This window comes from Ovis canadensis, chromosome 8 (assembly GCF_042477335.2).
Source record: "Ovis canadensis isolate MfBH-ARS-UI-01 breed Bighorn chromosome 8, ARS-UI_OviCan_v2, whole genome shotgun sequence".
NCBI classification, from domain to species: domain Eukaryota; kingdom Metazoa; phylum Chordata; class Mammalia; order Artiodactyla; family Bovidae; genus Ovis; species Ovis canadensis.
In genome coordinates, this window is record NC_091252.1 from 37,555,591 (window position 1) to 37,583,284 (window position 27,694).

A 27,694-nucleotide genomic window follows, 5' to 3' on the forward strand; every position below is an offset into this window, starting at 1 on the left:
ATAGATTAAAGAGGAGAGTCTTAAGTTTTTTAATTAAAAATTTCTTCTTATAAGTAAAACATGTTTAAGAAAAATTAAAAAAAAATAAGTACACATTATTAGCTATGAGATAATGGATATATTGACAACCTTATTGTGATAATCAGATGTACACATAAATTGTCACATTGTACACCTTAAATTTATATAATTTTTAAAGCTGGAAAAAATAATCAAAAAGGATTAAAATAGATGAATGGTGTAGGATATATTTTTATATATGTTTTTGTGGGCAAATATATGCTTATATTTTCTCAAGAATGTGATCATGTTCTACATGACTTTTGGTAACTTGTGTTTTCTATTTAACATTGTATAATGGCTATGGTCTCAATTCATTGAATACTTTTTTTTCCAGCTGTGGTTTAACTGTTTCCATGTACAAACCTTCGATCAATTAAGTATCAGTTATATGCAGTTACGCAGTTATTCTTGAGGATATGGGTTAAAAGTCTGCTTTCTGACCTTTGCAGAAAGTCACTGTTCTGTTTTTTATTTTTCTTTTTTGTTCTGTTTTTAATGACTTTATTTCACTGTATAGACCTGCCATTATTTGTTTAACCAGTTTACTTTGTTGATTGATGCTTAGGTTGTAACTTTTTATTATTCCAAGTAGCACTGTGATCAATAGACACAGTGAACACTTAGTTTAACACTTAGTTAAAACTTTTTCTGAGAAAGGGAACTTTCTCAAGGGGAAACTGTAAAGTGAAAAGATGAGCATATATAAATCAAGCTGTGCTTAACAATATTTGACTTTAAAGTGGAGGTCCTGATTAGGAAACTTCAAAGTTAACTGGTATTTCCTAGTATTCCCCAGTATTCTTATATTGATCTGCATAAAGTTGGGGTTTTAAGAACTATATAATTTAATTAAAAATTTAAATATCTCTTTCCAGATGTGCTTATAGGTAGCAATCAAAAACACAACATAAGCTTTTAGAATTTCATGGAATCTTGATCAAATTACTTGCCTTAAAAGAACAGAAATTTTAAAATACTTCCCTTAAGATTCCATAGTATGTTTCAGTTTCTAATATATTAGTATCCTTGTCTAATTCCTACCTAAACATTCTTATCTGTTACAAGATGTCTAATATAAAGGTAATGAGAACTGTTTGCCCATGGGGCATTCATGGTGATTAATGAAGAGACTGATGAAGGCAAATTAATTATTGTTGGTTGTCAGGATGTACTTTTCTGTAAATTTCTAAGGTATTGATTTTAAGTTACTGTATTTTTCATCATTGAAATATTTAGGTCCATTGTAGCACAGAGGTTTTTATTTTTTGACAGTTCACTGGTTTTAGTATATTCATAGAGTTGTGTTATTGTTACCAGTATCTAATTTTAGAACATTTCATCATTCCCAAAAGAAGCCCTTTACTCATTAGTAGTACTCTCTATTTCCCCATTCTTCTTGCTCCTGGAAAGCACTAATTTACTTTTTATCTCTAAGGATTTATCTAATCTGGACATTTCATACAAATGAAATCATACTATATGTATACTATCTACTATATAGTATGATTTCATATAAATGAAATTGTGCTGTGTTTATTTCTGACTTGTTTCACTTAGCAAGTGATGAGCACATCACTCTTGTTTCACTTGGCAAGTGATGAGCACATCACTCTTGTAAGTGGCTGAAAAATATTCTGCTGCATGGATATACCACGTTTTGTTTATGCATTCATCACTTTGGTTGTTTCCACTTTTTGGCTATTGTGAATAATGCTGCTATGAACATTTATGCAGAAGTTTTTGTTAGACCGTGTTTTAAATTATTGGCTATATACCTATGAGTGGGATTGCTAGGTTGTATGTTAGCTCTATATTTAACCCTTTTGAGGAGCTCTTGATATCAACTGTTTTGCAAAGCAGCTGCACCAATTTACATTTCCAAATGCAATGTGTGAAGGTTCCAATTTCTTTGTTAGAATTTGTTTTTTGTTTTTGTTTTTTTTTTCTTATAGCCATCCTGCCATGCCTGTGTGCTTAGTCATGTCTGACTCTTTGCAACCCTTTGGACTGTAGCCCACCAGGCTCCTCTATCCATGGGGATTCTCTGGGCAAGAATACTAGAGCAGGTTGCCATTTCCTTTTCCAGGTTATCTTCCCAACCCAGGGATCGAACCCATGTCTCCTATGTTCCCGTGTTGCAGGTGGAGCCATTGGGAAGCCCCTTTAGCCATCCTAGTGGGTATAAAGTGCTATCACATTATAGTTTTGATTTGTGTTTCCCAAATGACTAATGATACTGAGCATCTTTTCATGTGTTTTTGGGCCATTTGTGTATAGTCTTTGGAGACATGTCTGTTCAAATCCTTTTCCCTTTTTAAAAATTGGGTTGTCTTTTTATTCTTTGTAGTTGTTGAGTTGTGAGAGTTTTCTGGATACTAGGCCCTTATCTGATTTATGATTTGCAAATATTTTCTCTCATTTTGTGGATTGGTTTTTCACTTTCTTGATGATGTCCTTTGAGGCATAGAAGGCTTTAATTTTGACGATGTCCAATTTGTCTTTTTTGTTGTTGCTTATACTAGAAAACTGCTGCTTGATCTTAGATTGTGAAGATTTAATTCTTTGTTTTCTTCCAAGAGTTTTGTGGTTTCAGGTCTTTTTTTATTGATAGTGTTGTTTTTTTTTTAAGAAACTTTTTTAAAGTAAAAGGACATGCGACAAAGTTTCCAACCTTTAAGGATTTATAATATATTTGGCTAAATTAAAAATATATGGTGAAAAAAGATAACTGGCAATATCATTCATTCATTTATTTGACACTTACTGGATAACCCTATGTAGGAATTAGGAGTGTAAGGATAAGAGACATAGAATCTAGTGAGAGAATGAAAGAGATTACAATACAGGGCTATAAATTCTGTTTTCCAGGTATACACAGGATGCTGTGAGGGTGACCGGGAAAGACACTGAATTGACCTAGGAGTGTACAGGTGATTTGGAAGCTTTCAAGAACAAGGAAAGCTATGATAGCTGAGTTTTGAAGGATGAAGAGTGAGCCAGAGTAGTGATTTTTAGTAGAACGAGTGGTAAATATATAGTGTAGAGGTGAAAGGAATAATAAACTCAGATCTAGAGATTTTGGGCAAGATAAATTCTAATTGTGTATTAAAAAAAAATTTTTTTTTTAATACCTGGGGCAGAACCAGGAAGGTTTAGGATCTGAAAAGAGAAGTCTGTAGAAATGGGGATAGTGATGTTTCCTTATGAGTTGTGAGAAATAAAGGAGATGATACTTTTGTACTAAAATATGTGTTAATCCTATTACCATTAATTTTCTAGCATGAGTTTTTGATGACTGTTGGCTCTTTAGTATCTTTATTTCTAAGATGTCATGAAGTCCTTAACAAGTTGTTCCAAACTCCTTAATTAAATACACAGTGCATGTTATAAAGAAATGGTTGTGCATGATTTAAATGAGGAAATGGTAATTATGGAGATGTGAAAAGCAAGTATTTAAAATTGACTATGGTTTTTAAAAATAGTAATGTAAGTTATGCAGTCAGGAAAAGTAATTAGATATTAAGGAAATAGGGAGAAAGTAAGAAACATTCAAAATCCCACCACTTTAATATTAAGTAATTAGAGATGATTGCTTAATATTTTGGTTCATTTCCCTCCTGACATCTTTTCATCCATTTGTGGTCTGTACACAGACACACATACTCACTTAAAAATTTACAGAAGTACAATCATCCTATATATGTGGTTTTGATCTGTTCTTTTTTTAAACCTAAATGCTATGTGTGGTTACATCTTTCTGTGTTAGTAATATAGATTTATATAATCACTTTGAATGACTTTATGGTATTCCATTATTTGTATTTTACTGTTACTGATAAACATTTAGGTTGTTTCTAGTTTTTTTTTTTTTAAGATAGTAAATAATGCTTAGCATATTTGCCCACTTGTCTATCTCTTTAGCATAAATTCTTAGAAGCAGAATTGTTGGATCACAGCATATGCTCATTTTGAATTTAGGAGCATATTGCCACACCTTTCTCCAAGTAGGCTGACTTTATTTACACATCTATCAAAAGAACACAGTGCTGCTTCTTTCTCCTTACTCTTGCCCACATTAGCTTTTTTCTGTTTCTCTAATTGACAGGAAGATGATATTCTGCTTTTGTTTAATTATTATTAGTTTATAACTAGAGAGATTGAATGTCTTCATTTGTGTATTGGTTCTGTCTATTCATCTTTGGAGTATTTTGTCCTTTTTTTCCAACAGGCAGTGTTGTATGGTGATTCCGATTGAGCTTTGAAGTTTTATCTGAATTCGTAATCCCTTATTAGCTGCATGACTTGGGCAAATTAACTCTGTCTTAGTTTCCTCATGTGTAAAATGGGGAGTATAGTGTCCTTAGCTCCTAGGATTATTGTGGGGATTGCATGACAGGTGAAGTGCTTGCATCATTGACAGGTAAGCACTGCTGCTAGTCTTTGCATACTTGTGTATTTCTATAGGATAGGTATAGAATAGGAGTGTTTAAAAGTAGATATCACCAAATTGCTGTCCTAAAAAGTTGTTTGTTCTGTGCCCCAAACAGCGTAATAGTGTTTTTAGAATCATATCAGTATTATGATTGTATCCAAGCTCTCTGTTTCAATGATCTGTTTCTGTATTCATCTGTATTCTGGAGAAATCAAAAGATTTGTGTATAAAAGTATATGTTTTTCTACCTTTTTATTGAAAAATTTCAAACATATGGAAAAGCTTGAAGACTTGATTCTGTGATCACCTGTATATCCACTCTCTACAATCAGGACTTAGCAATTTTTTTTTTCCCCATAAAGCGTCAGATATTTGCTGTACTTCTGTAAAGGGCCAGTAAATATTTTAGGCTTTGGAGGTCACATGGTCTCTGTTACAACTATTTAACTGTGTAGCTGTAGAGAAAAAGCAGCTGTAGACAACAGGTGAATGAGTGGGCATGGCAGTGTTTATTTACAAAAACAGGCTCAGCTGGATTTGACTTGAGCTGTGGTTTGCCATCCTCAGGTCCAGATTAAATCGTTCACAGGTTGCTGCATTTGCTTTGTCTGTAAATATGTTGGTACATACTTAAATATTTTTTCTGAACTACTTGAAAGTAAGTTGCAATCATCATGCACGAACTACCTGAAAGTAAGTTGCAATCATCATGCACTATACGCTTTAGTATTTTAACATGCATCTCTTAAACGCATTCTTCTGCATAGCCATAATTCCATTATTATAGCTAAGAGCCTGTTCTTTTTAATAAAACTTATATAATGTAGCACAAAAAGTATGAAAATCCTTAGATTTGCCCCTTAGCTCCTGCAACCTATTAAGCTTTGTTTGTCCTCACCCCTCTTTCCCTAACTTTTCTTCATTTATTTCTCTGGGTAGAAATGTGTATTGGGTAATGCTGTTTGCTGGTTTCGTGTGACCCAGTTACACAATCAAATGAAAGGAATGTCTTCTTTTTTTTTCTTTCATGTGTTTGGTTTATATTTTTAAAAATCTGGGTTTTGTGTCTGTTTTATGCGGTTTGAAAGAGAATTATATGTAATTTATAATTAGAAGAAGAGATCTCATTAAGTTACATACAGTCTCTGTAATTTCCATATGGTTGTTTGTACTTGTTTACATAGTAGAAGAAACTGAAGGAAGGTAAATCCAATTATGTGCTTTGAAAAAGTGGCCAACTTTTGAATTTTCATGCTAAAAGAAGGAGGGAAATAATATAAATACTTGTACTGTTTTCCAGTTTAACTTTATTATGCCTTTACTTGATGAAGATTTATAACACTTGAGATATAGCTGTTCCACTCTGCAAGAAGTTGTGCTGCAAATTTATCCAGGGTACTTGACCTGTTTTTCTCTACTCTTCAATCCCCCTACCCAGATTTAGCGCTCTGCATCATGCCTCTTCCCATCTTATCTCTTAGACTATGGATGCAAAGTGCCGTCTTATTTATCCTTTTAAAAACAGCAATTTCTTTCTGGTTAGAAGGAAAGAATTTAGTGTGTTGGTACAACTGTGGGACTGTAGGCTACAGTTAGAAATTATGTGGTGCACGATGAGGTAAATAAACCTGTTGTTTCTTTAATGACATAACTATTAGTGGGCGCTTCCTGGTGGGAGGGACTGGCTTTGGGGAAAACTGGGTCTTGCTCTGTGGGCAAGGCCATGCTCAGTAATTTAAATTTAAAGATGTAAATTGGATTAAATCTTTAATCCAATTCCTGTTGATGGGTGGTGCTGTGTTCCCTCCCTGAGGCCAAATGGTAGGGGTAATGGCAACCTCCTCCAAAAGGATTTATGCCAGTCAGTGTCCCTGACCCCACAGCAGGCCACTGTTGACTCATGCCTCTGCCAGAGACTCCCAACACTCACAGGAAAGTCTGGCTCAGTCTCTTGTGGGGTCACTGCTCCTTTCTCATGGGTCCTGGTGCAGACAAAATTTTGTTTGTGCCATTACTTCACCAAAAAGGCCTGTATAGTCAAAGCGATGGTTTTTCTAGTAGTCATGTATAGATGTGAGAATTGGACCATACAGAAGGCTGAGCACCAAAGAATTGATGACTTTGAATTTTAGTGCTGAAGAAGACTCTGCAGAGTCCCTTGGACAGCAAAGAGATCAAACCAATCAGTCCTAAAGGAAATCAACCCTGAAAGTTCACTGGAAGGATTGATGCTGAAGCTGAAACTCCAGTACTTTGGCCATCTGATGGGAAGAGCCAACTCACTGGAAAAGACCGTGATGCTTTGAAAGATAGAAGGCAGGAGAAGGGGACGACAGAGAATGAGATGGTTGGATGGCATCACTGACTCAATGGACATGAATTTGAGCAAGCTCCGGGAGATGGTGAAGGACAGGGAAGCCTGGTGTGCTGCGGTCCATGGGGTCGCAAAGAGTCAGACATGACTGAGCAACTGAACAACAGAATTAGTGAGAGGCAGTTAGATTATTAGGAACAGACTCAAGATTATTGTTGCATTTCTGTATTCCAAATGGAGGATGCTTCCACTGTGTATAAAATTAGGGTATCAAGGAACATAACAGCAAGTAATTCAGGATGGCTAAAGTATTCAGTATGTACTAGGGATGGAGGTTAGAAATATGTCGGAGAAAGGCAGAGCAGGATTATCCTTTGCCTGGCTCAAGAATGTGGCCTTTAACGTGATGTTAAAGTGGGATATTGGATTCCAAATGGAATAGACTTTAATAGTTCCCCCAAATGGAAATAATAAAATTTTTTTTCTGATTGTAAAAGGGACACTTGCTTGTTCTAAAATGCAAACAAATAACACAGAAATGTAGGCATTCACTAGAGATAACCACTGCTGACAGTTGGGTGTGTAGCCTTGTTGAATGGAATTTCATGATTAGTGTTGTAGCAGTGTGGGTGGTGGAGAGGACAGGAGAAGAGGGAGAGTGAAACAGGAGGCTATTAGAGAGTTCCAGGTGAACGGAACATGAGGACCTGCTTCTTAGAGGCAACAGTGAGGATGGAAGGAGGGTAAAGCTGCATTTGCAGCATTGGATGGGCCTGGAGATGGTCATACCCGGTGGGCTCGGTCAGACAGAGAAGGGCAAGTACCGCGATACCGCTTATATGCCGAATCTAAAACAAAAACGAGTGAACTTATTTGCAAAACAAATAGACTCAATAGACTCAATAGATTTAGAAAACAAACTTAAGGTTACCAGAGGGGAGAAATGGGGAGGGGGAGGGATAAATTAGGTGTTTGGGACTGACGTGTACAAACTACGATATTTAAAAGAGATAACCAGCAAGGACCTACTAGCATGGATAACTCTGCTCAGTATTCTGTAATAACCTAAGTGGGAAAAGAATTAGAAAAAGAATAGATATGTGTATATGTAAAACTGAGTCACTTTGCTGCATGCCCGAAACTGACGCAACACTGTAACTCAGTGATAGTCCAGTATACAATAAACAGTTTTTAAAACGGGACAAAGCTAGGAGGAAGATAAAATATTTAGGGAACAGGTGGGATTCAGTGATCAGTTGGATGAGTGGGGGTAGGGAGTCTTCACACCCCCAAAATGGCCAGGAAGGTAGCTGAGTGGATTGCCAGAACTTGGGTCCAAATTTTGGGGTCACTGAGGTGGTATAAAAGGAAAAATAGCAGTTTTCCCATCTGTATGACTCCAGAGTGGAAAGTGTATCTTTTCTTCTTATTTTCTTCTTGTAGTTACAGGTTTGTTTAGAAAGGGAGTGTAAAAGTAAGAATTCTGTTTTGACAAATAGGAGCTATTATATCACATCCTTTTCTCTTAATTGTGTTTTTCCCTTGAATTATTAATAGCTGAGGATAGGAGTGTCCTTTAAGAAGTTGCTTCTGTTTTATTGTGTAACTGTAGCATTAGCTTTTATATTTCACAGATTCCTCTTGGAATCTTTCAATTTTAATTCTGAGGAATTGGGATCAGAGTGTGATGAGAGAGGCATTTGAGCAAGTTGTTGGCAGGGGTTCTTTGACCCTGAATTAAGGATTGTTTGGGTCTTTGAGTAGGATCTGACTTTAACCAGGTTTTGCTGTGTGTCTAAGCTATTGGGAACAGGGCTATAGAATTCAGTGGGAAACCTCTGTTCTATGTTGTATAATAGTATGCATAGCAAGGCAATATTAGCGTGGACTCGAAAGCTGAGCGCCAAAGAATTGATGCTTTTGAACTGTGGTGTTGGAGAAGACTCTTGAGAGTCCCTTGGACTGCAAGGAGATCAAACCAGTCCATCCTAAAGGAGATCAGTCCTGAATATTCATTGGAAGGACTGACGTTGACGCTGAAAGTCCAATACTTTGGCCACCTGATGCGAAGAAATGACTCATTGGAAAAGACCCTGATGCTGGGAGGGATTGAGGGTAGGAGGAGAAGGGGACGACAGAGGATGAGATGGTTGGATGGCATCACCGACTCAACGGACATGGGTTTGGTTAAACTCTGGGAGTTGGTGATGGACAGGGAGGCCTGCCGTGCTGTGGTTCATGGGGTCGCAGAGAGTTGGACATGACTGAGCGACTGAACTGAACTGAACTTGAGTGCTGGGAGCCAGTGAAGGATCTTCAGTATCCAGGTAATGGAAAGATGATTGGTGGCTTAATGGCTGGGGGTTACTGAACTAAGGCATTTGCATTTGGTCCTGGGTAAAAAAGACATAGGTTGCTGATGCCAACCTCTTTTGTTTTCAGATAGGATTAAACATGAACTTTCATATAGATAAAATTTCCTGAATATTTAAGTATTCCCATAGGAGGAAATTTAATACTTTTTTGATTATTCATCTTTGCATTAAACCATCCTCACTGTCAGGAGCCTTTATCTAACTGAAATGCCTTGTGCCACCATTTTGGGGCACTTCTTGTTTAGTTTTATGTTATGTCCTTTCATGAACCTCTTAAAAAGAATTGCGTGAATACACACACTGTCATAATAATACATCTCTTTTTGAGGTTTGAGAAGATCTGGGTAAGGATTGTCGAATCCTAAGATCACAACATTAGGTTAATTTTTTCCCTAGAGTTATTTTCTTGTTTAGACTCTGTTATTCACTATGTTTACTAACCTTTTAATGGATGTAGTTACTCATCTAAGGTATTATTCTAAATATTACGTGGTGAGAAATAGACTTTCCCTCAGGGTCACTGATTGGGATTGTTAGACATACCTAGAATTTAGGAGAGACATTGTCCCTTGCAGTGTATTCTCTTACTTAATACTGGAGGGGATGAACGAAGATTGTAATGAGAAAGATTTACTCTGAAATTTTGCTGTTAGTTTTTATTTATGCTTTAAAGCTTATTTCAGAAAGTTTGAATTTTGATTCTGTCAGTCATGCGCTTTCATCCTCATCACTTAAAAACTGGCTTCCTTGTAACTCGGCTAAACCGTTGTAAATAGTGATAAAGCATATGGAAGCTAAGTTAATTGGTAAGTTATTTATTGCTAATTCTCTCTTGGCCACTGTATTTTATGTTTATATCTAAAAGTTTTAAGAGCTAATATGTAATGAATATCAGTTGTTAGAAGTAGTCAGAGCCTAGCTATTTAACAAATTATGTACTTCTTAGCCTTTAAAATGAGGTTAAGAACTATCTCATAGAAACTTTGTGAGGATTGAAATAATTAAATGTAAGGAAGCTGATACAGGACTGTCTGTGTTGTGCTGTGCTTAGTAGCTCAGTTGTGTCCAATGTTTGTGACCCCATGGCCTGTAGCCTGCTAGGCTCCTCTGTCCATGAGGATTCTCCAGGCAAGAATACTGGACTGGGTTGCCATGCTCTTCTCCAGGACGGGGCTGTCCAGTGGGCACTAAAATTAAATCTTTTTCTTAATTTTCATTTTTCCTTAAAAATCTAAATGCCATCTCTTCTAAGCTTTCTCATATCATGTCTTCTAATGTATTCTTTGATATCAGAATTTTTGTGATTGGAAATGGAGGCAAGAGTGTGCCTTTAAGTGTTCGAGAACATGAAATTCTTGAAGTGTTTAAGAATGGCCGTCTCTCTGAACTTCACTGACTCACCCAACAGTTACTGAATTTGTATTCTAGACTCTGTGCTAAGGGTTTATGGAAAGCCAAAGAATTACTGATGGTCTCTGTCCTTAGGGACTTTCACTTTAGTGACAAAAGCAGATAAGAAAACCAAAATTACCTTATAATTGGAGAGTCCAGTAGTACCTGTACAGGAAAAGTTCAGTTCAGTTGCTCAGTCGCGTCCAACTCTTTGCGACCCCATGGATCGCAGCATGCTAGGCCTCCCTGTCCATCACCAACTCCCAGAGTTTACTCAAACTCATGTCCATTGAGTTGGTGATGCCATCCAACCATCTCATCCTCTATCATCCCTTTCTCTTCCCACCTTCAATCTTTCCCAGCATCAGGGTCTTTTCAAATGAGTCATTTCTTCGCATCAGGTGGCCAAAGTATTTGAGTTTCAGCTTCAACATCAGTCCTTCCAATGAACAACCAGGATTGATTTCCTTTAGGATGGACTGGTTGGATCTCCTTGCAGTCCAAGGGACTCTCAAGAGTCTTCTCCAACACCACAGTTCAAAAGCATCAATGCTTCGGTGGTCAGCATTCTTTATAGTCCAACTCTCACATCCATACATGACAAGTAGTCAGCAGTAAAAGTAGGAAGAGTGTCTATTCATATTTGTTGCATAAATGTGTTATCTGTACTTATGTATGTGATGGGTGCAGTAAGAAAGCTTTTTGTAGGAGCTGAGGCTTGAGGGATGGATGGAGAAAGGTTTAGGAGAAGGGTATTACAAACAGCTTGTGCAAAGGCTACAAGTGGTTCTCTTTGTTTCTTTTTTTTCCCCAATGTAAGAGAAAAGTTTTAATATACCTTTCATAGTAAATGATATAATACACTTAGGAACCTTTGGGATTTTGACAATTTAGATGACACAGTTAATAAAATTAATGTAATGGCATGGATAGTATACTATATCCTAAGTGCAGAATACATATTTTCTCTTTCTTTTTATCGTATCACCAGGGGCTTTCCTGGTGGCTCAGTGGTAAAGAGTCTACCTACCAATGCAGGAGAATCAGTTTCCATTCCTGAGTAGGGAAGATCCCCTGGAGAAGGAAATGGCAACCCACTGCTGTATCATTGCCTGGAAAGTTCCATGGACAGAGGGGCCTAGCGAGCTGCTGTCCATGGGGTTACAAAATAGTCAGACTTGACTTAGTGACTGAAGAACAACAATGCATAGGTACGAAATTCTTTTTTCTTATGATGAGAACTTTTAAGATCTATTCCCTTAGCAACTTACAGATATACAGTACAGTATTATTAATGATAGTCCCCATCCTACATGTGGTTCTTTATGGCTGGAGCTTAAGGCTAAGGTAAGGCTTCAGAAATAAGTAGAGGCCAAAGAAGTTACGAAAGGGCCTATGTGGAAAGATAAGGATTTTGACAGTTACGATTTGCATGTTAGAAAGATCAGTGATCAGTCCCCTTTAAGTAGCTTTCCCGAAAGTCCGATCCAGTGACTTCCACTTCTAGCTCATTTACCAGTCCTAGCACTCCAGTACTCTTGCCTGGAAAATCCCATGGGCGGAGGAGCCTGGTGGGCTGCAGTCCATGGGGTCAGGAACAGTAGGATACGACTGAGCGACTTCACTTTCACTTTTTACTTTCATGCATTGCAGAAGGAAATGGCAATCCACTCCAGTGTTCTTGCCTGGAGAATCCCAAGGACAGGGGAGCCTGGTGGTGGGCTGCCGTCTATGGGGTCGCACAGAGTTGGACACGACTTAGCAGCAGCAGCATCAGTGAGGAAGGCTAGGATGTATAGACCCTTACTTGGGTACATGCTGCCTAGAATAAAACTAGGATCTGTTACTAAGTAACAGGAAGGGAGAATGGGTATATGGTAGGCAGCCATGTATATGGTATATATGTACCAGGTATATGGTACGTGTGCAACAAAAAGGACTGAGAACAGAAGTAGGGAGACCAATATAATATAATACCTAAGTAGTAGTACATGTATAATGTCTTACAAAAGAGATTTGACTGGCATTCTTAAAATATGAGAATGTAATCTTTAAGCTCTTCTGCTGGGAAATCTGGAGGATTTAAATTGATATTTTGTTACAAGAACTCTTAAGTTCTTGGAGCAAAAAATTATGCTTTAATTATTTTAACCTTTTAGTTAAAAAGTTTCTTTTTCCAATTAAACATTTAGTAAAATTAAGTTGCTTTGTTGCTTAGTCACTAAGTTGTGTCTGACTCTTCTGAGACCCCGTGGACTGTAGCCCGCCAGGCTCCTCTGTCCCTGGGATTTTCCAGGCAAGAGTACTGGAGTGGGTTGCCATTTCCTTCTTTAGGGGATCTTCCCAGACCAAGGATCGAATCCTCATCTCTTGAATTGGTAGGCAGATTCTTTACCAGTGAGCCACCAAGGAGTACTGAGGACGATTAACATTGGTTAAGCATGGCCTTGATAGAAATCACTTTAAATATATATATATATACAGAGAGAGAGTATACTTTTTCAACTGTATAGCAATCGTACGTTAAAAAGGGGTTTACATTAGTTTTTCTGCAAGATGAAAGAGCATAATTTTTTATACATATCTTTGGATGCTACACAGTTAGCACCTATTACTGCTTTAAAGACTTGTGATGCCATATGGACATATAAAATCAAGCTCGCTACTTTAATCTTTTTAAGTATACACTGATGTTGAATGCATTATCTGTGCCACCATCACTTCCATCTATCCACAAAATTCTTTTCATCTTGTAAAACTGAAACCCTATACCAAAGAATAACTCCCCAGTTTTTCCCTTTACCCAGCCCATAGCAAACACTATCCCACTTTCCTGCATTGGCAGGTGGATTCTTTACTGCAGAGCTACCTGGGAAGCCCCTACTTTCTATCTGTATGAATTGGACTACCCCAGGTACCGAAGGATCAGGCAGTGTTTGTACTTTGGAGACTTCCTTATTTTATCTAGCATAATGTCCTCAAGATTATTCTATGTTGTAGTGATGTGCAGGCTTTTCTTTTTCAAGGCTGATTACACTCCATTGTGTGGTGTGTGTGTGTGTGTGTGTATCTTGTTTATCCACTTATCTGTCAGTGAAGAGTTGAGTGGCTTCCACCTTTTGGCTATTGTGAATTCTGTTATGAACATGAGTATACAGATATTTCTTTGAGAAGCCTCACTTTTAAATCTTTGGGCTATATACCCAAAAGTGGAATTTCTGAATGATAATTCTATTTTTAATTTTTTGAAGCATTGCCATACTGTTTTCTATAGCAACTGCACCGTTTTACATTCTTATCAACAGTACACAAGGGTTCCAGTTTCTTCACATCCTTGCCAACACTTGTTTTAGTCCTTGAAAAAAATTTTTTTGATAGTATTAATAGCTGTCCTAATGGGTTTGGGTTAGTATCCATTGTATTGAATTTTTTTTTTAAGATTTAAAAATAGTAAAGAGTGAGTTTAGTGTAATCACATGGCAGTAAGTCTTAATAAAGGGAAACAGAATCACTCAATTTTGCTACTGTAATAAAAATATTAGTTGAATGTTATTTGGATATAGGTTTTTCAGTCTTTTTCAGGCCTTTAAATTTTTTTTGAATTTTTTCTTTTGGTTTTATGTTGTAAGCATTTCTCATTTTTTAAACATGTTTTGTACAACCATCATTTGAATTTTAATTTTCCAAGGAAATGTTGCAAATGCAACGTGATTGAATACTTAACATTTTTAAATTGTTTTTTACATATAGCTAAGTGCTTGGTTTGTGTGATTTTAATTTCATAGAAGTCCGAATGATATAGCGACTAAAAGTGTAGTCTAGAAGTAGACAGTCTGGGTTTGGATTGCAGGTCTGCCGCTTCAGGCTTTGTGCATTTAGGCAAGTTTCTTAAGCTCCCTGTGTGTCAATTTCTTCATCTGTAAAGTGAGGATAATAACAGAACTTATCTCAAAGTTGTGAAGACCAAATGAGTTAGTACTTGTAGAGCTTTAGGACAGTGACTAGCTCATACATCCTATATAAGCCTTTTCTGCATAATTGTTTTATTAGGTGAGATCTTCTCTCTTTGACTTTTAAAAAATATATGTGATATACAGGAAGTTACTGTGTCTTGGGTCTTTAGTTTAAAATGTCACAAGCACTAACTTAGAGGAGGGTATAGTCTATAAGGTTGTTTTGGGAGTTAAGAGAACGTACATCTGAGGCAGAGAGTGCTCGGCAAATTGCTGAATTAGTAATATGATATAACCATCTTTTGGGAACTGTGACCTTCTGGCAGGCATTTAGCCTTGTCAACTACTCTAGGCTCTTTTGACCAGCTCAGCCCTTTTGCTTTGCATCTTTGGGTTTCCTTGCCCATACAGCTGCCCAGATTTCTTGGCTTGGCACTTTATGTTTCCTCTGTTGTTGTTTAGTCGCTAAGTCGTGTCTGACTCTTTCACGACCCCATGCACCGTAGCCTGCCAGGTTCCTCTGTCCCTGGGATTTCCCAGGCAAGAACACTGGAGTGGGTTGCTGTTTCTTTTTCCAGATATTCCCTCTGTTTCTTAGTTAACAACTTTTGTTGTTAATTTATGTCAAATGCACTTGATATAACATTTTTGTAAAATGTAACATTCTGTGATTATAATACCACATTTCATTTGATAGTAGAAGTCTGAGAGAGTGAAGTCAGTACAGGTTGGAGAGGTAAGGTCCTCACTGAACAACTCTAGTTATATGAGAGATTACGTGACCTGTCTGATGTCACAAAGCAGTTAAATGATTTAGCTGGAACTTGAATTCAAGCCACCTGACCTCAAGGCAGTGTTTCTTTCTTCACATATTATAATGTTTTAAAATAATACTTTTCTTTTTTTCCTAATTATTTGATGATATTTAAAGGATTTTTTGATATTACATGAAGATAACATGCCTCCCTCTTTTAAATTTAATAGCTAGTAAAATTTATCTGACTCCTTTTCTCATATACCAGCTGCATTTTGTAGTCCTTAAGCCCAGTATCTGTAAAGAATGAAATGAAATCTGAGATCTATGTATTTTACCTGATTAAGTTCTTAATCTTTTACATGAATGTTTTCTGAAAAGAACTTCGTGTTTCATGCTTATATTTATTTTATACTATTCGAACAAGGTAGATTTCCCCCATACTGCCTAGCATATGTAGTATCTGGCTCATTTCAGCATTGCTGTCAGACTTAAATTAAATCTTGGCATTAGAGTATCTTTACAGTCTACTTTTCCCCTTCCCCCTCTGCAGGTCTGTTTTTAATTATTTTTCTCCTATATTCTGAACAGTCTCTGGTTCTAAGCTGTTGAGTCTATCATAGTTCATTATGTGAAGTATATTTTTCTACTTAATTTCTTATATATTCCTTATATTGGCTCTCTCACGTGATTTTAAAAATTTTGTTAGGATTTTTGATAGTGTAAATCACCTATATTGGTGAGAATTATAATTAGTTAACTTTTGAATTATAATTTCACCTTACAGAATTATAATTAGTTAACTTTTGGGGTTTTTTTTTCCAGATAATAATGTGTAATAAACTCGGAATGATACCAGTATATTATTGATTCAGTCATTGTCAAGTCCCAAATCTGGTTTCCTTGGCAGATATATAGACTTGTGATAGGCGTTTGGCATTTTGTGTTTTGGGCAGTGTAACTCTAAATCTACATAAACTTCTCTGCCTTTTGCCTCTGCTGTGTTCATAGATTCCAGGAGGGCTTCGTGTATGGACCTCAAGCGTTGGAGGTAGCAGACTTTTCAGCAGAAGGTAAAGCAGAGTGTTGCCTTCTGGTGTTATTGTGTGTGTGTGCTGGGGTGGGCATGTGACAGGTGAGAGCTTTGCACAGATGTCATCACAAAATAATTTATAATCGTGCTTTTCACAAAATGTAAACCAAGCTAATACTTGGAAATTTTATTCAGTATTACTAAAATCCATAAAAAGTGGAAAACTTTGAATAGAACTCCAGACAAAATTTCAGTCTCTCTGCTGTTAACCAAAGAGTAAGAGTAAAAGGAAAATGCATAGTGCATGCTATCTAACTTTCTCAGGCTTAGTCTTACTATGATTTCTTCCTGGGAACGTATCCAAATCGTTATTCATATGCTGTATTCTTCCTGCTGCTCCTTTTATTGAAAGATTGCTTCACAGTAAATAGGCAGCCTCGTTGGTGACTCATGACTGGAGGACAGACATTTTTGCTCTAGGTCCCATGTGCCAAAAATCTTTGTTTCTAATATGCTAATTACCTCTCTTCAGAACTTGTTAATGTGCTCTTCCCTCAAGTTAGTTCTTGTTTCAGTAGAGAAACAAACACATCCCACTCATTTGTAAAATATGTTTTTATGGAGACCTTCTTAATGAGTCATTTTTAAGAAAATAATATGACAAAACTTTCCTGGGTAATGCTTCTTTGATTTAAAAAAAAATACAAATATTTTGCCATTTAGGTGCCAGATATTATAGATATTACTTTCTTTGAACTTATGAAACCATTTATGAATTTTATTCAGATGATACTTAAGTGTAGGGTTTTTTTTTAAGACCTATGGCAGCTAATGTTGCATTCTTAAACTTAATAAGTTTTTAGATAGATTCCTAATAGGAATTAGAGGAATGGTTTTCTTATGTCTTCCTGAAATTATATTTGTATTGATATCAAGCGGCTGCATCTTATACTGTATATTAAGGACATACACCTTATGTGATATAGGGTATTTATTAAATATCTACTCTGTGTCCTACGCAGAGTCATTCCAGTTGATGGTCAGCTTACTTTCACTATTTCATTTTTTTTCCTATTCAGAGATACTGCTTTCCTTAACTAGAGGGGTTTCAGGCTGTTTATTGAGGTTAGCTGCAATTTTACCACGTAAGCCCTTTCTCCTTTCTTTGGTTCTCGTCAGTGGCAATTTGGAGGATATTTTGTATTTACCAACAATAGATTGGAAGTAATTTCTTGAAGGCCCTTTCGTACTTCATTTTTAGGCTAGTCCGCTGTTTTCACTGCTGTTGAATTATGCAGCCTTCTATTTGTTTAATCTTTCTGTGGTGTATTTTGTTATCAGTCGAGTATCTCAATAGATTTTCTAGTCATTAACACAGAAGATATAAAGTAAACTGCTCATATCAAGGCACAGAAAGACTCTTCCCCAGGTCCTCATCCCCACAACTTCTGTGAGAAGGATGTGATGAAATGGTTACAAAAGTAGTTTCTCAAAGATAATTGATTTTTTAGAGCTGTTTTAGTTTTACAGAAAGATTGAGTGGAAAGTAAAGAGAGTTCCCATATGCCCCCTTACCACGTCAGCCTCTTTCTTCCCACCCCCATCTCCCTATGACTAACATCTTGCTTTAGGGGTATGTTTGCTGCAATTGATCCAGCACTGTTACATTATTATTAACTAAAATCCATAGTTTTACCTTAAAGTTCACTCTTTGTGCTGTATATTCTATAGGTTTGACAAATATATGACATGTATCAACCATTACAGTATCATGCAGAGTAATTTTACTGCTCTAAACATACGCTGTGTTATAGGAGAATGGGGCACAAGAGGATGGGCATGTCACAAGTCTTGGGCAAGTCTCTGGAATGGGCAGACTAGTGAGAGTCCTTGGCTTTGCTCAGGAAAGAATTCAAGCCATAGTGAAGTGAACGCAAGTTTATTTAGACACATATTCCATAGGCACAGTGTGAATGTCTCAGAAAGCGAGAGTGGCCCCTCACAGTGGGGCAGTTTATTTCTGTGGGAAAAAGTGGGAAGAATATTCTGTCTATCTTGGATAGGGACTGGGGCTTTCTGGGAATCAGCCACTACCTACGTTTTGACCTGTCACGGTCAGTGCCTGAACTGCCATGGCGCCTGTGGGTGCATAGCAAGGGTGTATCGTGAGGCTCCAGGCAGACTGGGAGTAGAATCTTCCTCCATCTTGGGCCTGGTTGGTTCTGACCAGTATTTGTCATGTCCCTGTATGGCTGTGTCATTCTTTTAATGGCTGTGCCCTGCCCCCTTCCGTCCTCTCTCACTTGTGGTCCATCCATTCACCCTTGCCTTCCTTTGAGCCCCCAGCAAGCACAGATATTTTTTTGTCAGTATAGCTTCCTCTTTTCAGAACATCATAGTTGTAATCATGTAGTTTGTAGTCTTTTCAGTTTTGCTTCTTTCACTTAGTAGTAAGCATTTAAGCTTCTTCTCTATGCGTTTTCATGGTTTGATAGCTCATTTCTTTTCAGTGCTGAATAACACTGCATTAGCTGGGTATACCATAGTTAATCTATCCATTCACCTACTGAAACATATCATGGTTGCTTCCAAGTTTTGGCAGTTATGAATAAAGTTGCTATAAACATTCATGTGCAGATTTTTATGGGGACATAAGTTTCCAATTCATTTTGGTGAATGCCATGGAGTGCTATTGCTTTATCATACGAAAAGAGTATGTTTACTTTTGTAAGAAACTGTCTCCATTATACCATATCAACTCGAGTTTGTCAATGTCCACAAAAACACTGGCTGGGATTTCGATTGGGATTATGTTGAATCTGTAGATCAAATTGAGAAGAATTGACATCTTGACAATTTTAGGCTGCCTTTGGTATATACATGGAATATCTCTCAGCTCTTTTTTGATTTCCTTCTTCAGTTTTATAGTTTTCCTTGTATAGACCCTGTACATGTTTTGTTAGAGTCATAACTAGGTAATTCGTTTTTGGAGCTGCTGTTGTAAATGTTTAATTGTGTTTTTAATTTCCAGTTCCAACTTTTCATGCTGGTGTATAAGAAAGTTTTGGCTTTTGCATATTAACCTTCATCCTGCAGCCTTGCTATAATTGTTTATTTGTTCCAGGGGTTTGCTTGTTGTTCTTGGGATTTTCTCCACGGACAGTTATACAAATACACTTTTATTTCTTCCTTAATCTCTGCAATTTTTATTTCCTTCCACATTTTATTGCATTGGCTAGGACTTCCAGTATGATTTTGAATAGGAATGGTGAGAGCAGATAGTCTTGTCTTGTTCCTGATCTTATTGGGGAAGCCATCAGTTTTTCTTCATGAGCTATGATAATTGCAGTAGATTATCCTAATCAGTAGTATAGATGATGTAAAGTATTGCTTATATCAGGCCACAGGAGGATTCATTCTCTCTCCCCACAGTCCCTTTCCCTCACCTAAATTTCTTTGAGAAAGATAGGATTAAATTGACAGTTGTAAAAATATTTTAAATGAGGGAATTAAGGCAGTTTTTCATATTATACCTTATTTTTTGTAACTATGAATCAGTTCCTTTACTCTCTTGTGAACTTCTTTAGGGCAAAGATTATCTCAGTATATTATTACAACCCTTGTAGTGTCCAGTATGCACTACAATTGGCATAACTATTTGTTGAATGAAAAACTTAATTTTTAGACTCTTACTGTAAACCTCTATCTTATTAGAAAAGGCAGAAAACCAATAGCATTAGTCCTCTAATATATTCAGTCAATCAGATACTTGACAGTTGCAAGGTATCGTGATGGCTACAAAGATACAAATAATAATGATACCTCCTCTCAGGAAACTTATTACCCATTTAGGAAAGGTTAATTTCAAATTTCATGTTCCATTTTTGCTGATATGCATTTCTCAGAAGCTCATATTCCTATATTTCTGTTAAGCATTCCAACTGAAATACCTGTTTATGGACTTCTTGGGTAGAAGAAGTGGGTAGTGAACACTGTGCTAGACATTTTATATGTATGATCTCATTTATCTTGAAAATTGTGCAGTGTTATTATTTTCAGTTAACAGGTGTAAAAACTGGTAATATGAGAGTATGTGTAACTTCTTTGCTATCTGATTTGATATAATAGGTGTATAATTCCATACCTTAAGCTCTTTAAATCACATACTGTGAAAAAGTAACTTTACAGAGTGGTATATAATGAATGTCAGGTGTATAGCAATGTGCTTGTTGAATGCAGAGTAGAAAGCTTTGACCTCAGGATAGAACTAGTTCGTCAAATTTCTGGAAAGCTTGACCTTGTCTGATGGATCGAAGACTAAGGCAAAGAGAGATCAGGAAGGTCAGTCAATGTAGAAAAGACTGAGGGCCAAAAAGAACAAGTATTTTGTGATTTGACAGTGTAATATAAAAATGTAAAAATTTCTCCTGTTGTAGTAAAATGAAATAGAACAAATTCTGTCTATTACCTTAAACAAGAACTACTCCATTTTTCTCTTGAGGTAATTTCCACTGAGTTTGCTTATTGTTTGTTGAAGATGAGAGAATAGATCACAGAAGCATTGTGTAAACCTCGTGTCATCAGTTGCCAAGGACGTCTTTGTCTGCTGAGTTCCAGTGATCAGTACAGCAAGTGCGGAGGGATTAAAAGCATGGAGGAAAAATGGAAGATCAAAGGAATCCAAAATAAAGGACTTTCCTAAAGTCAAGTGTATTCTATTTAGCCTTTTCCCATATCTCAGTGGTTAAGTACCCCAGAAATTGCCTTTAACATGCTAAAATTTGTGGAGTTGCAATGGTGTCCTTGCTTTCAGTGAAGTTAGTGTTTATTTGGGAAGACCAGAGTATGGTAACATAATTAGAAGCCACTCAGCCGTGGGTTTCCCTGGTGGCTCAGTTGGTAAAGAATCTGCCTACGATGCTGGAGACCACTTGCAATGAAGGAGACCTAGGTTCATTCCTTGGATAGGGAAGATCCCCTGGAGAAGGAAACGGTGACCCACTCCAGTAATCTTGCCTGGAAAATCCCATGGACAGAGGAAACGGGCAGGCTACAGTCCATGGGGGTCACAAGAATTGGACATGACATAGCAACTGCACCGCCACCACCAGTCGTGTTAAGCACCATGTAACGTAGACTGTTAATACTGTGGGGTCCTTCTCCTTAAATAATGTTCTTCAGGGTTCTCTTCTCTTTGCCATTCTCATAATTTTAATTTCTATTTTCACGCTCTGTCCTAGCCCATGTCTTCCTTCTAAGCAATAGATTTATTCACATGCCTTTTGGACATCTTCATTTAGACAGAACCACAGTCCTCTCAACTTCAACTTACAAAAGCTTTTGTCTGTTCTTTTTGACTCAGTGTATGGCACCCAGCTGACCAAGTAAAAAACTGACCCTCATTCTTACTGTTACTTCCTCATTTCTAATGACATGTTCTGTTGATCAATTCAGTTCAATTGCTCAGTCATGTCAGGCCCTTTGCAACCCCATGTACTGTAGCATATCAGGCCTCTCTGTTCATCACCAACTCCCAGAGCTTGCCCAAACTCATGTTCATCAAGTTGGTGATGCCATCCAACCATCTCTGTCGTTCCCTTCTCCTGCCTTCAGTCTTTCCCAGCATCAGGATCTTTTCAGATGACGCAGTTCTTCGCGTCAGGTGGGCAAAGGATTGGAGCTTCAGCTTCAGCATCAGTCCTTCCAATGAAAATTTAGGACCGACTTCCTTTAGGATCGATTGGTTTGATCTCCTTGCAGTCCAAGAGACTCTCAAGAGTTTTCTTTAACATCACAGTTCAAAAACATCAGTTCTTCGGCGCTCAGCTTTCTTTATTGTCCAACTCTCACATTCATATATGACTACTGGAAAAACCATAGCTTTGACTAGACAGAGCTTTGTTGGCAAAGTAATGTTTCTGCTTTTTAATATGCTGTCTAGGTTGGTCATAACTTTTCTTCCAAGGAGCAAGAGTCTTTTAAATTCATGGCTGCAGTCACCATCAGTGATTTTGGAACCCAAGAAAAGAAAGTCTGTCAGTGTTTCCATTGTTTCCCCATCTGTTTGCCATGAAGTGGTGGGACCAGATGCCATGATCTTCTTTTTTTGAATGTTGAGTTTTGAGCCAGCTTTTTCACTCTCCTCTTTGACTTTTATCACGAGGCTCTCTAAGTTCCTCTCTGCTTTCTGCCATAACGGTGGTGTCATCTGCTTATCTGAGATTATTGAGATTGCTCCCGGCAATCTTTATTCCAGTTTGTGTTTCATCCAGCCCAGCATTTCACATGATGTACTTCGCATATAAGTTAAATAAGCAGGGTGACAATATACAGCCTTGATATACTCCTTTTCATATTTGGAACCAATCTTTTGTTCCATGTTCAGTTCTGACTGTTGCTTCTTGACCTGCATACAGATTTCTCAGGAGGCAGGTCAGGCGGTCTGGTATTCCCATCTCTTTAAGAATTTTCCAGTTTGTTGTGATCCATACAGTCAAAGGCTTTGACATAGTCAATAAAGCAAAAGTAGATGTTTTTCTGGAATTCTCTTGCTTTTTCTGTGATCCAGTGATGTTGGCAATTTGATCTCTGGTTCCTCTGTGTGTTGATACTGTTTCCTAATTATCTTTCAGATCCATCTACTTTTGTTTCCTCTGCCACCATCCTAATTTAGACTGTAGTCATCTCTTAAATTACTGCAGAGGTTTTTTGTTTATTTAATTAATTTTTATTGGAGTACAGTTACTTTGCAGTGTTGTGTTTCTGCTGTGCAGCAAAGTGAATCAGCTATACATACACATCTCTCTCCCATTTTTGGATTTCCTACCCATTTAGGTCAGCATAGCAGAGACCTTTTAATGTTATTCTCCCTGTTCTTTCCTCACCTCCTACCTATTCACAAAAGCACAGTTTGCTTAAAATCCTTTTCTTCTTGGGATGTAGTCCAGTTTCCTTAATGTGGCTCACCTGTTCTGTTTGAATTGGCTCTGCCTCGTTTTCCTTCAGCTCTATCTTGCTTTCCCCGTTCTAAACCAGCTTTACTAAGGTTCACATGCATTGTCCTCTTTTGCCTCTGAGCCTTGACACATTCTGTTCCTTTTCGCCAGTAAGGGAGAGAGAAGAAATGAAGCTGTAGTGACTAGAAGCACTGACTCAGGTGAATCTTGGATCTGCTCCTTAACTAGCTGTGTCATCTAGAATGATCTAACTTCTCTGCTTTCAGTGTCCTCATTTGTAACAATGGAGAGAGTATAGTACTAGCTCCTTAGCTTGTTAATGAGGATTAAGAGTTAATGTAGTTGAGAATGATGCCTACCTCATACTGAGTACTATAGAAATATAGCTATTTTTTATAATTCTTACTATAAATGTGTTGGGATAGTAGACAGCATAACTTTTTAATTTTAAAGATGATTTAATGACACAATAAATATGCTTTCTTCCCCCTCATAAATTACAAGCTGATTGGCTCATTATTATTGATATTTTTGTTCTTGGCTGGGCAACAGCTTCCTTTTTCTAACCTCTTGTTTTTCAGTTTTTTAGGTTTTCAGTGACTAGAATTTGATCTTAGGTTGACATTTCTGTGAAATGGATCATCTGACATGGATTATTAGGTTTACCTGAGTTTTTATACAAACTAGTCCAGGTCAACCTATATGGAAACTAAAAGGAAATTAATTCTTAATAACTAATAGCTGACTTTTTACTTCATGATATATGTCATGTTGATTTAAGTTTCAAGTAAAGTCCTTTAAAGGAATTCACTTTTTCCATATTTCAGAGATTGTGGATTATAATGGTTCAAATGGTTTGAATTCTAGCAAAGATACTATGTTAGGAATAGACTCTCTGAAAGGAAGAACGCTGTTTTTCTCTCTATTCATAATTCTGCTTACACTGAATGCTTCCCAGAATACTTCTGACACCAGAGATGTATAGGTTTTTTTCCCATACTGACCAGTTCTCAGACACCAGCTGGGAATCCTACGGTTTAACTCAGTTTCGACACTAACTGTTCAAAGTTGACACAGACCCAAGATTAAGGGCTTAGTCCCACTAGACTGCCCCTCTTCAGATGCCGGTGGCAACTGATGGGTCCCCAAGTTGCCCACAGCCTCTCACTCAGCTACCCACTGGAGGTTCCCACGACCCCCTCCTCAGGTTCAGTCATGCACTGGAATGGCTCAGAGAACTCAGGAACACAGCTTACTTGCTGGGTTACTTGTTTATCACAAAGGGTATATTAAAGGGTACAAGTGAACAGCCAGATGAAGAGTATATAGGGTTAGGTCTGTGTCCCAAGCACAGGAGCTTATGTTCCCATGGAATTTTGGGATGTGCCAACCGCCTGCCCCTCCCCAACAAGTGGATGGGCTCTTATTCACTAACCCAGAAGCTCTCTGAGCTCTGTACTTTAGGGGTTTTTATGGAGGCTTCATTATGTAGACATTGTAGATGAAATTGCTGACCATTTGTGGATAATTAAATCCCCAGGTCCCATTTGGGGCAGCAGTAGGGGACACTGAAAGTTCTAATCACCTGGTTTGTTCCCCTTGCAGCCGGTCCCCATCCAGGGGCTATCTAGGGACTTTCCAAAAATCACCTTTATAACATAAACTCAGATGTGGTTGAAAGGGGTTTGTTATGAATAACTGAAGAGCTTCTTTTATTTTTATCCTTCTGGAGATATTCTGTGAGTTAAAAAATGAATAATAAAAGATGCTCCTATGCTCTAATTGCTTAGGAAAATGCAAATATTTTAGGAGCTGTGATCCAGGAGCCCTGGAGGAAGACCCCACAGTATATGTTTCTTACTCTATTACAATATCATATTCTCTATTATCATGGTACTTAAGATCAGCCAGGAGAAACATGCAAAAACTTAAATCTTATCAAAAGAGGATTCCTCAGTGGTCTAGATTTGGCTGAACTTGCAGTAATATGGTGAAAAACGTGTATGTATTTAAGTTTTAAATGTTGATTTTGATATCTTGCTAGTTTCTCTTTTGAATATTTTTCATTGATACTTAAAATTTGATATAACTTTGTGAAGACTGACATCTAAAAGTGTAACTAAAGAAGCTGGCTGATGATCTAGTTCTGTCTGTTCTGATGGTGCTAGACTAGAGAATGACGACATACTGATATTTTTCTTCTTCTCTCCTAGGAGATTGTTGCTTTCTGGTGAAATTTTAAATATGCATGCATTTCCAATAAGTATCAGTGTTTGAGTCTTACTGTCATTTGAATTTTATTCCCTGGAAAATATTTTCTTTTTATCTTTAGGATATACAGTATTTTTTTTTTTTTTTTACTTTTGGCAATATTTTATTATGAGAAATTTCAAACATACAGTGAGATTTCAAGAATTTTATAGTGACCATTTTAAAAGAAGATTTTCCAGATTTTCTGTTATGCTAAAAATATTTTTTAAGTTGATCAAGGCTAATAAACAAGTTTATTTCAGTGCAACAAATGTTGAATTTCTGCTATTTGTGAGGTACTTTGTTAGCTCCTAAAAAATATACAAAAATGAGTAAGATATTTTTCCTCCATCTCCAAAAGAGGGGGGAGACTATGAGTCAATTTTAAGTAAGTGTAATAACAAAATAGAGTTTGTACAGTTTATTTGTTTTCCTTTGAGAGAAGTTTGAACAAAATCTTTGCTCTGCTAATCACGCTCTTTTGAAACATCAACGACTGTTGGTATGACCACCTCCTTTCCATCCTTTCCGGTTTGGCTTCCCTTCTGCATCTGATGCTTTTGCCACGACTGTTGGTATGACCACCTTCTCTCCATTCTTTCCGGTTTGGCTTCCCTTCTGCATCTGATGCTTTTGCCATTTACTTTTTGATACCGTTCTTTGGCTTCTATATGCAGCTCACTATTTTTCTTTTACTTCTCGAACTACTGTTTATTAGTTGCTTCGCTCATTTTTTTTTTTAATTAAGAAAAGTTTTGTACATAAATAAATAAGGGAACAATTATATTATTTGAAAATTCGTTAGGTTTAGTCAGAATTTGCAGTAACCCCATGAGTGCAGTGAGTCCGGTTTAATTATGCCACAAAGCCGTCTGTGCCTGGTTTCTTCGGTTTTACCATTTATGGTTTTATAAAAGCTATCCATATGGGTCCACTTGGTTTGGACTCATAGACAAATTGGTCTCCAGCCAGATACTCCATCTTGTTATATATCACACCTCTCCATAGAGCTGAAATGCTCCCTTAAAGAGAAACTTTAAAAAACCCTACAAACTCCAGTTTAGATTTGGCAGTCACTGTGCTGTGGTGTTTGAGTATTTTAGACTTAGCAATAAATAGTGTTTAAAAAAAAAAAAGGTTTTATAAAATCAGAGACGTTCAAAGTTCAAACTCTAGAACAATTAATACCCATATAAGCTCCATCTAGGTTTAGCTGTTGTTATCATTTTTGTATGTTTTTTCTCTCTTACTATTTTTATATATGTAAATTATTTTTTGTTGTCACAGAACCACTTGAAATTAAGTTGCCACTGTCATGACATGCTACCCCAAAATACTTCTATGTCTCCTAAGAATGAAGATATTCTCCTGCATAACCATGATGCCATTGTCCTGTGTTTAAAACAAGTAATTAAAAAAGAAAATTTACCACAGTAAAATAATATATAATATCTAGTCTATGTTTAAAATTTCCCAGGTGTCCTGAAAATACATTCTTGTAGCTGTTTTTAATGTGAACCGCAATCTAGCCCAGGTTTTCATGCATAATTTGTTGTTACATGTCTTGAGTAGACTGATTCTCCGACCTTTTTTATGAGTCCTTTTTGGTTTGTTTTTATTTTTTAGAAGGCAGACCAATTTTCTGGTAGTGTCTCGCATCTAGATTTGCCTATTATCAAGGATCCTGATGTTTCCTACAACCTGTTGAAGGGTGGCATTCAGTAGAGAAGGGCTTTCCAACCCCTGTGGCTTTGCTACTGTGAATAGGTTATGAGTCCCATTATTAATCATCTTAAGTTCTTTGGCCACTGGTGAAATTTGGGTCAGTGAAAGCCCATGAGTCCTTTCGCCTCCACCCATGAGCATTGTCAGTTTACTCTGGTAAACAATATGCATGTTAACATTAGGTAGGTGCCAGGCTGAAGTTGAAGTTCCAGTACTTTGGCCACCTGATGTGAAGAGCCGACTAATTGGAAAAGACCTTGATGCTGGGAGAGATTGAAGGCAAAAGGAGGATGAGATGATTGGATGGCATCACCAACGCAATGGCCATGAGTTTGAGCAATCTCCGGGAGATGGTAAAGGACAGGGAAGCCTGGTGTGCTGCAGTCCATGGGGAGGCAAAGAGCTGGACATGACTGAACGACTGAACACCACCACCAGGATGTGAAA

At 37.3% G+C, this 27,694-nt stretch overlaps 1 protein-coding gene across 2 annotated transcripts in view; it reads left to right on the forward strand.

The window, feature by feature from the left end:
• The window catches only part of CDK19 (cyclin dependent kinase 19), a 169,777-nt gene that overhangs the window by 20,557 nt on the left and 121,526 nt on the right, over nt 1-27,694 (forward strand). Inside the window, exon 2 of one of the 2 annotated variants that reach the window (XM_069598121.1) lies at nt 16,295-16,356. The exons of the other annotated variant lie outside the window; for it this stretch is intronic. The gene's annotated coding sequence lies outside the window, so the exon portion shown is untranslated. The remainder of the gene's footprint in view (nt 1-16,294; nt 16,357-27,694) is intronic. 2 annotated transcript variants of the gene reach the window in all.